The sequence below is a fragment of the Falco cherrug genome, chromosome 4 (genome assembly GCF_023634085.1).
Source record: "Falco cherrug isolate bFalChe1 chromosome 4, bFalChe1.pri, whole genome shotgun sequence".
Taxonomy (NCBI): domain Eukaryota; kingdom Metazoa; phylum Chordata; class Aves; order Falconiformes; family Falconidae; genus Falco; species Falco cherrug.
This window is the reverse complement of record NC_073700.1, coordinates 13,005,600-13,018,980: the sequence shown is the minus strand read 5'-3', so window position 1 is coordinate 13,018,980 and position 13,381 is coordinate 13,005,600. Positions and strand designations below refer to the sequence as shown.

The 13,381-nt window shown below is 42.4% G+C and overlaps 1 protein-coding gene across 8 annotated transcripts in view; it reads right to left on the bottom strand.

The window, feature by feature from the left end:
- The window catches only part of SLC6A6 (solute carrier family 6 member 6), a 121,300-nt gene extending 114,956 nt beyond the window's left edge, over positions 1-6,344 (bottom strand). For 7 of the 8 annotated variants that reach the window (XM_055708182.1, XM_055708183.1, XM_055708188.1 and 4 more), the window contains exon 1: positions 6,093-6,344. The gene's annotated coding sequence lies outside the window, so the exon portion shown is untranslated. Of the gene's footprint in view, positions 1-104; positions 124-6,092 lie in introns of those variants that run through there. The other variant, XM_055708192.1, reaches the window with a different exon arrangement.
- Between the last annotated feature and the right edge of the window lie 7,037 nt (positions 6,345-13,381).

Below are 13,381 nucleotides of genomic sequence, written 5' to 3'. Positions count from 1 at the left end.
CTCTGTGGTGAGGGATTTCATCTTGCAGAATAAAGTCCTAAAGCCAACAAACCATTTTAATGAGAATGGTGAAACTCCTCCAGCAGGGCTTGTTAGAAAGTTACCTGTCATGAAAGGCACACAGCATTAAGGACTCTTGAGATGTAGGGGTCACCAGAGGATATTTTATCTTTTGCTGTTTTCTCCAGAAAGAATAAAGGAGATGGAAGATAAAAAGTGAGATTATTTCACAGCAGAGGAATGTTTCTACTTACAGGAAGATAAGCCTCTACCACTGAAGTCAAGTAATCTGCAAAAGATGATTATGAGCTGCATTGCCACACACTCTACAGAGTTTTGTAGTCTCCCCTCTTCCTCATCAATATTATCCCTGTATTTTATGTAAAAAACTACATTATATATTACATTATGTAGCCCAGCTGATTTTAAGATCCCCTCCAAGTCCAGGTACTAATTAGAATAAAGAACAACATCAACATAAGTGGCAGGACTTTTGATTATGTCAGACTGACAATGGATACTTTAACAAAGAAAACAGTCTAATCACATCGTGGACACAGTGTTCAATTATCCACGGATGGATTACCTGAGCCACGGATGGACCCACTCTGTCTTCCCCCACAGCTTTGCTGCATCACAGCCAGGACACAGACTCACACCTGCTGACAGTTTCTCGGTGCCTTAGGTTATCCCTGTGCTCTAAGGAGATGCACTTACCGTATTTTAAAAGATGAACACACTGAATAGTCACTCCCACTGGCACATGTTTCGTATTAGCTGTGGGTAATGTCCCCCCTCCCTTTCCCTGCCCTTCTTCATTATCTGGATAACTGGCTGCAGACTTCTGTAGGAGTAGTTTTGGTAGTCACCACAGGAGTGCATTATGAAAGAAGGAGCTCAGTTGTACCAATATCTTAATTATAAGACCAGAAAGGCTGCATAACACAAAGTTTCTGCCTTCCAGACCCCTGTATTTCAGATCTCATTCTGCATCCAGCAGTCAATGCTGACATTTCTACACTGCCCAGGCTCCCTCTTCTGCAGATTTCACCAGCCCAAGGTTTGTCTGGAGGAAATCCACACTTCAAATGTAGATTTTGGTGAAGTTTGATGATGCAGAAACTTATCAAAGCAGCAGCCTGCAGAAAAGCAGCGTATGGGCAGCAGTGACCTCCAGTTCTCTTTGCAAACTGCCTGTTGCAAAGGTGCTCTACTTATATTTACATTGATAAGTGACAGAGGGTCTCCAGGGTGCTAAGGCACTTTTGGGGCTCTATAGCAGCAGGAACTCCTTGCTCAGTGGGGTAGAGCTGGGAGCCTCAGGCTAAAACTGGCTGGTCACTATCCAGACCACAAGGATTTCAAAACATATGGTACCCATGGGCTGGATCTAACCACTTGCAACACATTGCTTTCTCCCTATGCCATCTACTCCCTTCCAAAAATCCCACAATTGCTTTTATTGTGACTTAAGTCAGCTCCCTTCTCTAAAGGGAAAACACACAGCACTTTTGGACCATGTCTGATATAATGATTCTGTTCAGTTTCCAAACTCCCCTTTAACCATAGTCCAGGGAGTCAGCAAAGAGATAAACCTCACCTAGCTGCAGAAACGCCTTCTCCACACTGCATTCATAGGTATCCAGAGAGAAAGAGAGAACACACACCTCAGGACACAGGATCTGACTCAGAGATACCTAGGAAGAGTCAGATGAGGCACCAAGAACATCTCAGACCCAAGGAATTAACCTGTTTCATTGGCGTTGAACAAGGACTTCAGCCTGCGCAGGCAAGATTAATAGCAGCAGCAGCATATTTTCACATTATTTGTCCAACAACATAAATATACCCTGTTATTTCAGGATATCTCTTTTTAGCTATACTGTCCTCTATGGGAGATGGTAGAAGCAAGGCTTGTAGTCATTTGGGAATGACAGGAGGTGAAGAGTTGGTAAAAAATACACATTTAAGTTATTAGCAAAGAGTAGACCCTTCCTTTCCTAGATTCTACTTTTCAGATTGTCATAAAGTTGTTCCCTCTGTTACACTCCTATTTACCTGAGATTTGCTTATTTAATTAGCTACTAACAGTCAGGTACACAAGGAACTATGCTTTTCTTTCTACTGGATACAGTCGCTGTGAGCTCCCCCAAAAAAAGTCACCCCCCCGTATCAGCTACCACACATTCAGTTTTGGACTGACTTCTCTGAAATATCTAGTGATATAAATTCTTGGAACAAAGGGGGAAGGAGCCTCATGCCATACATATGGGAGCATGGCTACACAGAGATAATATTTCACCTTCAGGAGACTTGTAACTGCAAGGTTTTTTTCATTGCTTTCATCATCTAAATATCTACGTATGGGGTGTTACTGGAAATCATGTGACATCCTGAGCTTCCCCTGCTTGTAAACATGTGTAAGAATTTCACTTTCTGATTGCTGGATACTGCAAGTGAGGTACTTTTGCTCTACCAAAAAATTTATGTTCGTGAAAATAGTTTTCTTAATTTATGCTAATCTTCTAAAACTGCAATACTCAGCCGTAACTTTCCTTTACAAAGCTTGGATGTGTTAGCACAAAGGTATGAAATTTCATGAAATTCATTATTTATGATGACATTGTCATCTACAGCAAAAAGTACCTAAACGAAATGATAATAATTAAGTGTACTCAGCTGCATTTTCCCTGAGAATTTCCACATGCTCTGAGTGTGGGAGAACTGACTCATTCTTTACAGAGGACGCAGTATAAATCCTGCTAATTACTTGTGCTGTGAGTGTTATCTACAATTCATTTATTACATGAGAGTTAGAGGTCTCTGGTACTTTTTCAGTAAAGTGCCATTAATATTGCAGCTGGCTACACTACAGACACTCTGCAAGAGCCTGCGAAATCATGTTTCAGATTGGGTAGAAATATTTTAAATATACTTTTGTTCAACATAATTTTAGTATTTCTTCTTGGAACGTACTTCCCTGTCAAATGAAACAGTCTCAGCAACTCCAGCAGGGTAAAACAAGAAGGCCCCAGCTGCAGCTGGAATTCAGAAATAGATATTATGCAGCACCAAGAAACACTGTGCGTTGTTAAAGGATTCTTTGAAGGAGTGCAAGACTGGAAGTGATTCCCCTGCCATTTATCAATCCCCTATTATTAAAGGACACGATCCAGGATAACTCTCAGAACTAGCCAACAGGTTGTTAATTAGTAGTCATTATTACACAAAACTAGAAACCAGGTAATAAGAATGCAACACAAACCGTGCCACCAGTGAGACACCACCCAGACCATTTCACAAACGGTCTCTATGCTGAGAATACTGCCCACACCTGGATCTGCCACAAGTCTGCCCAGTTCCACCACTGAACCAAGTGCAGCAGGAAAAAAAATTCTATATGCAGCAGTATGTTTTTGTATAAACCAAGAAAAGATGGCAATATACAGGGAAGCGGAAAGGAGAAGGAAGATGAGGAAAGCAACACAGGAGATGAAGTAAACCACATCAAGCTTGAAAGAACTTGTCAAGGCCTTATCCTGCTATAGATCAGTTGCTGTAGTTAGCTGAGCTGCTCCACCTTTCCAATAAACCAATATGAATCCCATTTAATTTTAGTACCATTCATATCCAGACTCATGTGCATGTCTGCATGTCTCTAGCATATACATTAGGAAACTAATGGAAAGCACGCGATAGCACTGGTCAGAGAAGATAGCTGATGTTCCCTTCACAACCCAAAATGTTGTAAAAATATAAAATAATATTTTGGGCCGAGATGACTCAGGAATCGGCATCAACTTGCCAACTTGGAAGGCCCTAGGATGTTTGCTTCAAATAGTATCTTGGTAACAAATTCGTATGTCACATTCACGTACACAAATCCGTACATAATGAGATTAAAGGTCACAGCTCCTTAAAAGAAGCCCTGTTAAAACTGAAATACAAAACAAGTCTGCTGTTTACAAACAGAAAACTTAGAATCCAAAAGTGTTTCATTAACTGAATTAACCTATTTCTACAGCTCTGCTCTGTAATAGCCTGTAGCAAGAAGAGCCCCTTATTTTTTTTCCCCATGTTTTTTATCTGGCATTTTTATCATGCCTGGCTTTCAACTGGGAGCATTACACTTTGGGTAAAGGATTATTTTGAAGACTTACAGATTTTTGATAGGCTGAAAACAGGGGCTTTTTTGTGTGCAGGAAAAGTTCCCTTTGATATTAAGAGGACAGGAATAAGCCCTTACTTTATGCGCTGCCAACTGCCATGTGAACCTGATAACAGTTTAAGGGTGCCATCACAGAGATGAGCTCTATAATAAGCAGTAACACAAAGAATTAAGAATGGGAATAGCTAGACTGTATGTGAGAACCAAAAATTCCTGCCAGTCCTCTAGAAAAACGTCCCTGCAAAGAGGATGCCACATCCCTTTAGATGTTTACAGATAGTATCAAGGAAAAAAACCCAAACAAATCTACTAACAGAAGTACATTGGAGATTAAGTGTACCTGAAGAGTTGGACTGGGTCAGCTATAGGGCTAGATTATTATTGTACTAAAGTCGCCAATCACTTGAGTCATGACACAAGCTGGCCATGAATATCCCGTAACATGCCCCTAGACCCTTTACCTTGCATGGTCACTAGTCATACGCAAAAACTGTGACAATTTCAAGCATTGTGATGATATCTGTACGGGTTATTTTGCAGACCAGAAAAAGGTGTTTGGGAAAATAAAGTCACATGTTTTGTGTGAAAAGCCAGCCTGCCTGAAATTATATATTCTGACCTCAGCATTAAACAGAAGTTATCAGTTTCTTAAAAGAAAACATAGTATGCTTTGGAAGTTAAAACAAACTTCCGCATAACTGGAGCAGAAACCTCATACTTAATCTCTGTGCATTTGACATGAAATACAGAAACCTCTGATTCAGAGTTCAGTATGTTTAAATGGGTTCCAAATAGCCTTAAGGGCAGCTCCAAAACTAAAGGTAATTATGAATTTTATTATGAAAAGAAAACCTTGAATTTCTCAAAGAAACCAAAGGCTTGGTTTAAACCCTGAAGAGAAACTTGTGGAGACTGGTCCACGCTGGATCACCAGAACTGGATATACGGGCTGGTTCTGCACCAATCTGGTCATGTCTGAAGCGCATCTGTGAACAATTTCTATGGCTTGCACTTAAGAGATACACACATAAAAGCATTAACTGAGTCTCACCTACAAATTCAGTCTGGATCATCCTGCAAAATTAGCTGCCTTCAAGAGCAAAGCTCCCAGGGCCCTTGACACAGAAGCCTGAAGATTAGGCATCACTTGTTTGACCAGTTAGCTGCTATTTGGTACAGGCTTGGCATAAATTCATTTAGTCATAAAAAAAAAGGTTCAGAAAGTCTTTATCTTGCTAGAAACAAGCAGCAGCAGAGAGTTTCCTTGCTCAGAATTCCCAAGATCTGGCCTGCCAGTGGGTTTAAGGCTCACAAAACCCCACTTTTCCTTGCTCTCAGCATCTCACTCACAACACCATCTCCTGGCTTCCTCTCTCTCTAGCATCTCTGGCTCGAGGTCAATACTTTAGGCACTGTAACAGTAATTGGGGCAATCAGGCAACTCTGTTCTGCCCTGCCATGTGGCCAGCGCTGGCTCCCAGCACCTTGCTCAGCACTAGAGCAGGACCAGTCCCTCCATCTTGGAGCCTGGAAGACAGCACCCAGGAAACCCACTGGCTGCAGCTGGCTGCAAAAACCTCCCTGTATGTGAACACTTCTCAGCGTAACTCTATTTAATAAGTACCACAGAACGGTATTGATTTTACCTCTGTGTTGTACCTAGCACGTAGCCACAGCTAGGTATTGCACCACAGGGACCTAACGTTTGTTTTTCAATGATGGTCTGTGTTGGCTTATTAACCTCCAGGCCCATTTCCCACCCCCAACTTGAATCTGTGCTCTTGCTATACTTCCTCCTAATCGCCCAAAATTCGATTGCTCGTCTCCTCCATGCCCTGGGATTGCTCAAGATATCAATTTGATAGTGCTGATGCTCTTCTTGTACTGACACTAGTTTCGTATTATAAAAGCCCACCTGACTTACCAGCACTCTGTTTATTTTCTGTGATTTCCAGAGGAGAGTTCAGCAGGTTTCCACAAACCTTAAAGACTTGGTTACAAGACTTGTACTGCAGAGACCCTGGCACAGGACATGTGACAGCAATCCAAGGCTCACAAGGTGGTTCTGCGAGGCTTTCCAAGAAATAGGGCTCCTATCAGCAACCGAGGCACTGTGAATCCCTGGTCTGGGCTGAACATTTATACCACTAACAACTGCTTATTACTGCTGACATGAAAAATCACCGATATTCAACATTTAGAGACTTTTACCAAACATTCCTAAAACTTAATGTGTTTTTCCTAATAATGACAAGATATAAAATCAGTAGCATAAGCTACACTTATTTTCTGGTCTGCTTATATTTTCCACTTTTTTTTTTTTTTCATAGTATGGGTATTACAAAGTAAACCACCAAAGCTTTAAATAACAGTCATCTACTTTTAACACATGTAAATTAAGGGCCTAGCTTTGGCAGCTTTTAAAGCATAAGGACAATAAGGGAGACCATTTGGAGACTCAAAGACAATTACCTTATTTCTGTGTGTACATTAGCTGTACAGACCTCGCTCTGAGCACACATTAATTCCACCAAAACTTAGACTAGGTTCCACACCAAGGTATCCAGCTCAGCATTAGGGGCTTCTCACAGGAGGAGCACGAGCACATCCCTCAGACTTCTTGGGAGAGAGATTTGACCCTTCTAAATTAGACTCAAACTTCACTACAGCCTTAAAAAGCCTCCATCTCCTCGCATTGACACTGCTGAATCTTATTTTTACTTGGCAGACAATGTTTCCCACACACCTGCCTCTCCTTGTCCCACATCCTTCCCTCCAGAGTTTTCATTGCTCCCATCTCCCTAATCATCTCAGGCTCATTTCCAGAGATTTGCTTTTAAAAATACAGTAGCATGCTATAAACAGGCTAGTCTTCTCAGCTTTAAAACTCGCTCAAGTTGCTGTTTCAGAGGCAGAAGAGGGTATTCCCAGGGGACCCCCTCGACGTGACCATTCATCTGTCTACATCAGCAGTTCCCAAGCTTGTTGGCTTGCAACCTCTTTTCCAGGCTCGTGACCTCCCTTCCATCAGCACTCCTCAGGGCTGCGACCCTAACTTTGGAAACTTCTCATCTGGATCAGTCAAAAGTGGCGTCTCAAGAATAATTTTCCAGCCAGTGCCACGTTTGTTTATGCTTCTCAGTGGCATGATTACCCTGAATTTCAGGTTCAAACTTGTCTCTTTGCTTGTCTGTTAAGTCTAGAAAGAATTTTTGGGTGTCACTCAGCCAGCAGATAGTGAACTCTGTAACTTCTGACTGTTCCGGTTAGAGACCTGGTACAGCATTAAGCACTTGTCTGCAAAGTTCAGCTGTGCCTAGATGAAGGAGGGATTTTGCTTTTCTGCAGAGTCTGGAAACATCGTTGTTTTCTCTACTTGCATGTCACGATCATTCAGATACAACTGCTACTATATCCAAATCACTCCTTATACAGTAACATGGTTTCATCTGCCACATTGTGCATCCTCACTGCCTCACACGCACATGCAACTGGAAGAACTCTCATAGCCACTTTTCTGCACATCAGTTTGTCTTTCTCTTTACAGTCACTGAGAATGTGTGATTAGTAAAACTTTAATAATCAGATTTCTAACTCTGCTTTGTCATCTTTGCTCACTGGTAAAAGAGTGGGGGAAAAACAATGGCAAAGTACTTTGAACAGATCTTGAAAACACTACTAAAAATGCTACAGTTTCAGAAAATGTGCAGTTTGGATGTGCTACAGCTAGTTCTGCTTTGGAATTTCCCTGGCATTGAAATAACTGGGAACTTTTCAGCTATCCATTTCTCTTATTTTTGCATCACATCCCTACTCAGCCTACATGTTGCTGTAGAGGTGGTTCCACTCCTGCATCAAAGACTCCTTTAGCTTTGCTGCCCACAGAACCTCTCTCACGTGGTACTCTCTTACTCTGAGCCTAAAGTGGTTGTTTAAATTTCTATTTGACCTCAGTGTATTTTAGTGTTACTGTTTTTCAATTAAACAGCCAAGAGATATCTGCCTAGACACACCAGGCTGGAATCTGGGGAATGTAAAGTGGAAGCTTAGCTGCAGTGGCAACACCTGGGAGCAGCCAGCCTTCATACCTGCCTTGGGAAAACACAGAATATACATCTTGAGTCCAAGTGGAACCAGCCAACACAAGTGTATGAAAGGATCCACCACCATCTATGCAGCTGAGGGAGATCAGTAGAGGAGAAAGACATTTGGGGTCTGTGGCTTTGCACCGCTCAAGCATGTATGAGTACACAAGGCAGTCGGGTACAACCCCTTTTTGCAATTACTCAGTCTCCATCTGAGGTTTAAGCATCTGACTTTGGTTGCTGCCAATAAAAGAGATTAGGCTGAAAACATCTCAGCATGAAAGGCAACCACTGAAGCCAACATCAGGGCTTCTCCTTCCCTCAAATATGAGGGCAAAGCCCCACGGCCTGGCAGTGCAAGCCAGCAAATGAGGAAAACTAAGTCATGCTTTGTTAGAATAATACTTCGTGAGCACCAGAGCACATCATCAACAAGAGGTTCCTGTTTGAGCCTGTAATGATTTGCATGAGACCATCACTTGTTTGCCACTGTACAGCACTTTCCGAAGGGCTGATGATCCCTACTGAACTGCAAACAGTTTTCTCTTTCTTCCTGTCTTGTTGACCCACTGTGCTTATAAGAGTGCATCAAGGACAGATTTGCCTTCTGCCTTCTCTTGTGCCATTATGAAATGGAAAACTGGTGGAGATGTCAAAGTGATTGGGCTTGAGAAGCTACTGTGGTTATGGCTACAGAGTTGAGCATAATCCGAAAAATATCTGCCTGAGACTTTTCCAGTTTCAGTCAGGGGCATTCAGATGGACAGAAGATGTCAGGTTTGTGGGATGTTGTCTGGTTGTGGTTGGATTTTGTCTTTTTAAATAAATATTTGGATTTGCTTCAGCTAGGATGGAATTAAAAATTTTGCGAGAGAGGATAGAGCATTGGACAGTTCCCAGATCTGCAATAGCAGTGCTTAGAAAACTTGCTTCTTCATGAATAATGTTCTACATAAAGGAAAAACTTTGCTGTTAAATGGAAAAGGGATACCAAAATCAAAATAATCTTTTACTTATCCTGCTAATGCACATTAAATAATGGTTGGTAGTCCCCAACTCTGTATAGACTAGATGGAATTTAGTAAAAAAAAAAAAAAAAAAAAAAGCAGATAGACAACTAAAAAGATTTTGACTAGTACAGGAGATAAATGCTCCTTTTGAAGAAAAGGCTATCAAAGGTTCATGGCTGAAAAACTAATTGCATTGTAGCTATGTGGTGTCTGTATAATCAGGTCAGACTCCCATTTGATTTATCAAATGCACAGGCTCTTGTTTCAGTGGTGTAGGGGAGCACACTTTGAAGTGCATATTTCATATCTGGATGAAGGTCTCATGTACAGGTGCAACATTTGTAAAATGTCCAAGAAAATACAAAGGGGCCTTTTAAAAAGACTCCCCCAGCTTGGAACAGAGGTTCTTCTCTTGAAGATTATAAGATCATTCAAGCTAATGTTTGGGCTCCTCCTGCTCACCCAAAGAAACCAAACAGCATGTGGATGTGTTAGAAGGTGGTAGACTCAATCTCGTCAGGATTTTTTTCTGGTAGCAAGGTCATATGCTTTATTGATCCACTGGAATATGGAAATGGCAAATACTTTTTGGAAAAGATGGATGTCAAAGGATAAGGGAGCAGAGTTCAGCTAGATTTCCATCATAGCTTTCAAAGACACCTACAGTTGTAATGGTTCATGTCATTAAACGTCCACAGGTCTTTCCTACCACTGCCAGCGCAGAAAAGACTCCAGCAGATATCTTCAATGTTTTAGACTTCAGTGTACTAGAAGGCCGAACCTAAACAAGAATAATTTGGGGAAGCAGAGGGAGATTGAAAAGGTATGTAAGAGATGAAAGTGCTTTTGAAAAAAGAGAAGCTTACATGTGATCGCATAGCAGCAGCAAAGCAAGGGATGAAGAGAAAGTCTGAAGTGAACTCTGCTGGCCACTCTGACAGCCCTCCCAGAAAAATGAAAGTTAAGCTGGCACATCTTGGTAAGGCTCCCACTGCCAAGGACGGTACACAGAATGATGCTTAGGGACCCATTCTGCTCGATTTATTACAGGAAAGATAATAATGTTTGCTCATTTTACTCATGTATCAGTTCTGAATCTGTGCCCAGTAATGCTATAAAGAGGGAAAAAATAGCTGGTGAAAGAATCTTGCGATGTGGCAAAAGAATTCACTAAAAATTTGCAATTCTGAGAATAACTATCAGAAAGTTCACAGGGCCTCCTGTGTGATCCCGCACAAAGGGAAAGGATCTAGATAAAATAAGATCTTATTTGTGAAACTGAAAAAAACGCATGTAGTCCTTGAAAGGAGATGAACTATTGGAAATAATAAGGTCGCAAAAGGAATAATTCAGCACAGTTTGTTACTTCTTGCCCTTCGTTGGCATATTATTCACTAAACCAGCCCAGAAGAAAACACAGGCATGGAAAATGAGTGCATCTAGGCATTAGCATGAGAGCAGTGAGCCTTACTCCACCAGTTCTCAAAGAAGGAAACTTTATATTATACGATGACAACAGATCGCATCTCAGACACCAAATCTACAGTCTCAAAGACAGAAACATTTTATCCACATCTGGGATATTACAGTGACCCTACAAACTTGGAGGCTGATGAAATTAGGACAACTTTCTTTGAAGGTGCCAAAAGGCACGAATGCCAAAACAAGACCAGGGAACCCGAAACTAGTAGTGCACCAGACTATATGAACCAACAGAATAGCCCAATGATGCTGGAGATCAAGCAGCTGGGGACCGGGGGAAGAGACCACAGACCATGGGTATTTGAACATGTTTACATGCAGCGTAGCATTATCCATGTGTCACGCACAAAAGCGGAACCTATTTCTGTGCGCTACCCTTGAGGAAGACTGCAATATTGCCTTATGACATAATACTCATGGGATGGGCACTTCTCTAAATTAAGCACTTTCTAATGCCAGATAGTCTTTCAGACTTGCTTTTTTAGTGGATGCTTTTTAAAATAGCTTGCTGTCCAGTGACTTGGAGTCACATGCTTGTGCCATTGATCATTCAGAGAGTATTTCACAGATTCTTTGGGAAAAATACTCAGACTTGCCTAGATAAATAACAGAGCTACGCCTGTCACAGAAACTCCCTTCTCTGCCTGGAACAAACTGAAGACAGGGGGAGATGTTTCCACAGTCAGCACCAGACCTAAGACTAAGGAGTGAAAGGTGCTCACCTGTAATTCTGAACTCCAGGCCTATTGCTCACAAGCAGAACAACAAGAATAAATGGTCAGTAGACTGACATAGGTAAAGACATGTACCACACGAGGGTGCAGAATTGGAAAGGAAGGCTGGGATTAGGTCTGTTTCAAGAAATGCATCTCTGCAGAAGAAGCAAGAGCGCCTGGTCAGGGGATGCAGACAGGGACAGGCACAGTCATAGCTAAACCCCTGAGGGTGGCACAGACTGCTGAGTGGGCTGTCACTGCTTGGGAACAGCAGCAGGGCCTCCCCTTGCCCCTGGCTAGTGCCAGGTGGGTGTGCAAGGAGCTCATGGCAATGGGATCTGAGTGAGTTGCACTGGTGTGCTTTTAGAGCTTGTGCTTTTTATTAAGTCCCAGATTTGCGTGTCACTGGTCTGGGAGCATCAGTGTATCTGTGGAAAGGCAGTTCCTTGTGCCCAGCTATTCTAGTTGCATATGCATAGCAAGGACAGAGAGGCAAAGCAGTTTTAGAGAGACAAAGTGATTTTTGCATCCTTGCAAGTCTCTTCCTTTTCTCTGGCATGAACTGGAGCACCTTGAAGACAGCTCCAAGTTATGCTCTGGTTCGCAGTGCCCACAATAGGCCCCACGCTGCAATGCATTTCAATACGGCCCATCTGCAGTGACCCATGCAGTGTGTCATGAGCTGGAAGGAGTATACAAAATGGGTTGTTCTTGCCTCTCCTGCCCCCTTTCTACAGCCTCTGAGAGCTGTCAGGACAGCGTGTGAGAGATAAGTGCAAGCAGGAGTCAAGCCCTGCTCCAAGAGTGATTGAGAACTTTGTTAAATAAACTGTCCGGTAAAGGTGACTGGGAAGTCTGATGCATTTAAGCGTAGATCTTAAGAGGACAGATCATCCTCGGAAGGAAACTACACACCTTCAGTTATGTCCAAGATCACCACAGACCTCAACTGAATAGTCCAGAAGGCACCAGGAGTTCACTGGTATGAATGAAAGCTGCTCGGCTGAATGCTGCAATCCATCACACACCAAGCTGCCATAGAACTAAACCCCAAAATGCCTTAGCAGAGCTGACCACACGGCCATCTGCCACCCACCGCCGAGGCCCAGCAACCTTCGCCACCACCACCTAGACATCACCGCATAGGTGGCCCGTCTCATTCTCTTAGGTGTACCTGATGGACTTAAAAGAGGATTTAGGCACCCAGAATTAGGCCTCAAAACTACACTGAACTCAAAGGGCATAAGCAAATTGTGCAAACAGCCATGGTCCTCGCTGTCCAAATGTGAGAGATGCTGCAACGGAGGGCAGCCACTTCGAATACATGACCAGAAGCTGCCATATAATTCCTTGCAAAAACAAAAGAACTATTATATTTATCACAAATTCGCTAAGTAAGGTTAATACCCTGGCACTGACCCTGCCTTGTATGCCCTCAATAATACTACCATGCTTTGTCCTGTTAAGGTTTTACAGCAGCAGAGATAACATGCGGTCGATAACCCATTATAAATAGGTACTGTTCTGCTTCTGCCCCTCCCCACGGCCCCCACCCTGTTGTAGCAGGGAAAGCAATGCTTCAGCCACAGAACTTGTTTCCAATGTCAGCCCCTAACCAGCTTATGCTTGAAGACAGCCATTGTGGTCTTTATCCTGACAGTTGAATAGCCTGCGCGAATATCAACATTATCATAAATCATTCAATTGCTGAAAGTCATCTTCCCATCAGAAGGAGCTGAATAGCAACCATTTCAATCCTTATGTACATCCATTTACAGCAGCTGAGGTGTGGGAGTACATAGACCTATTTTTCAGCTAGCATGATAATCAACCCATTCTTCGTTTAAGAGTGAATTCATTTGCCTTAATATTAGTCCCAAGTAACAGTTCTAGAAATTGATATGTAATCTACAACTAAAA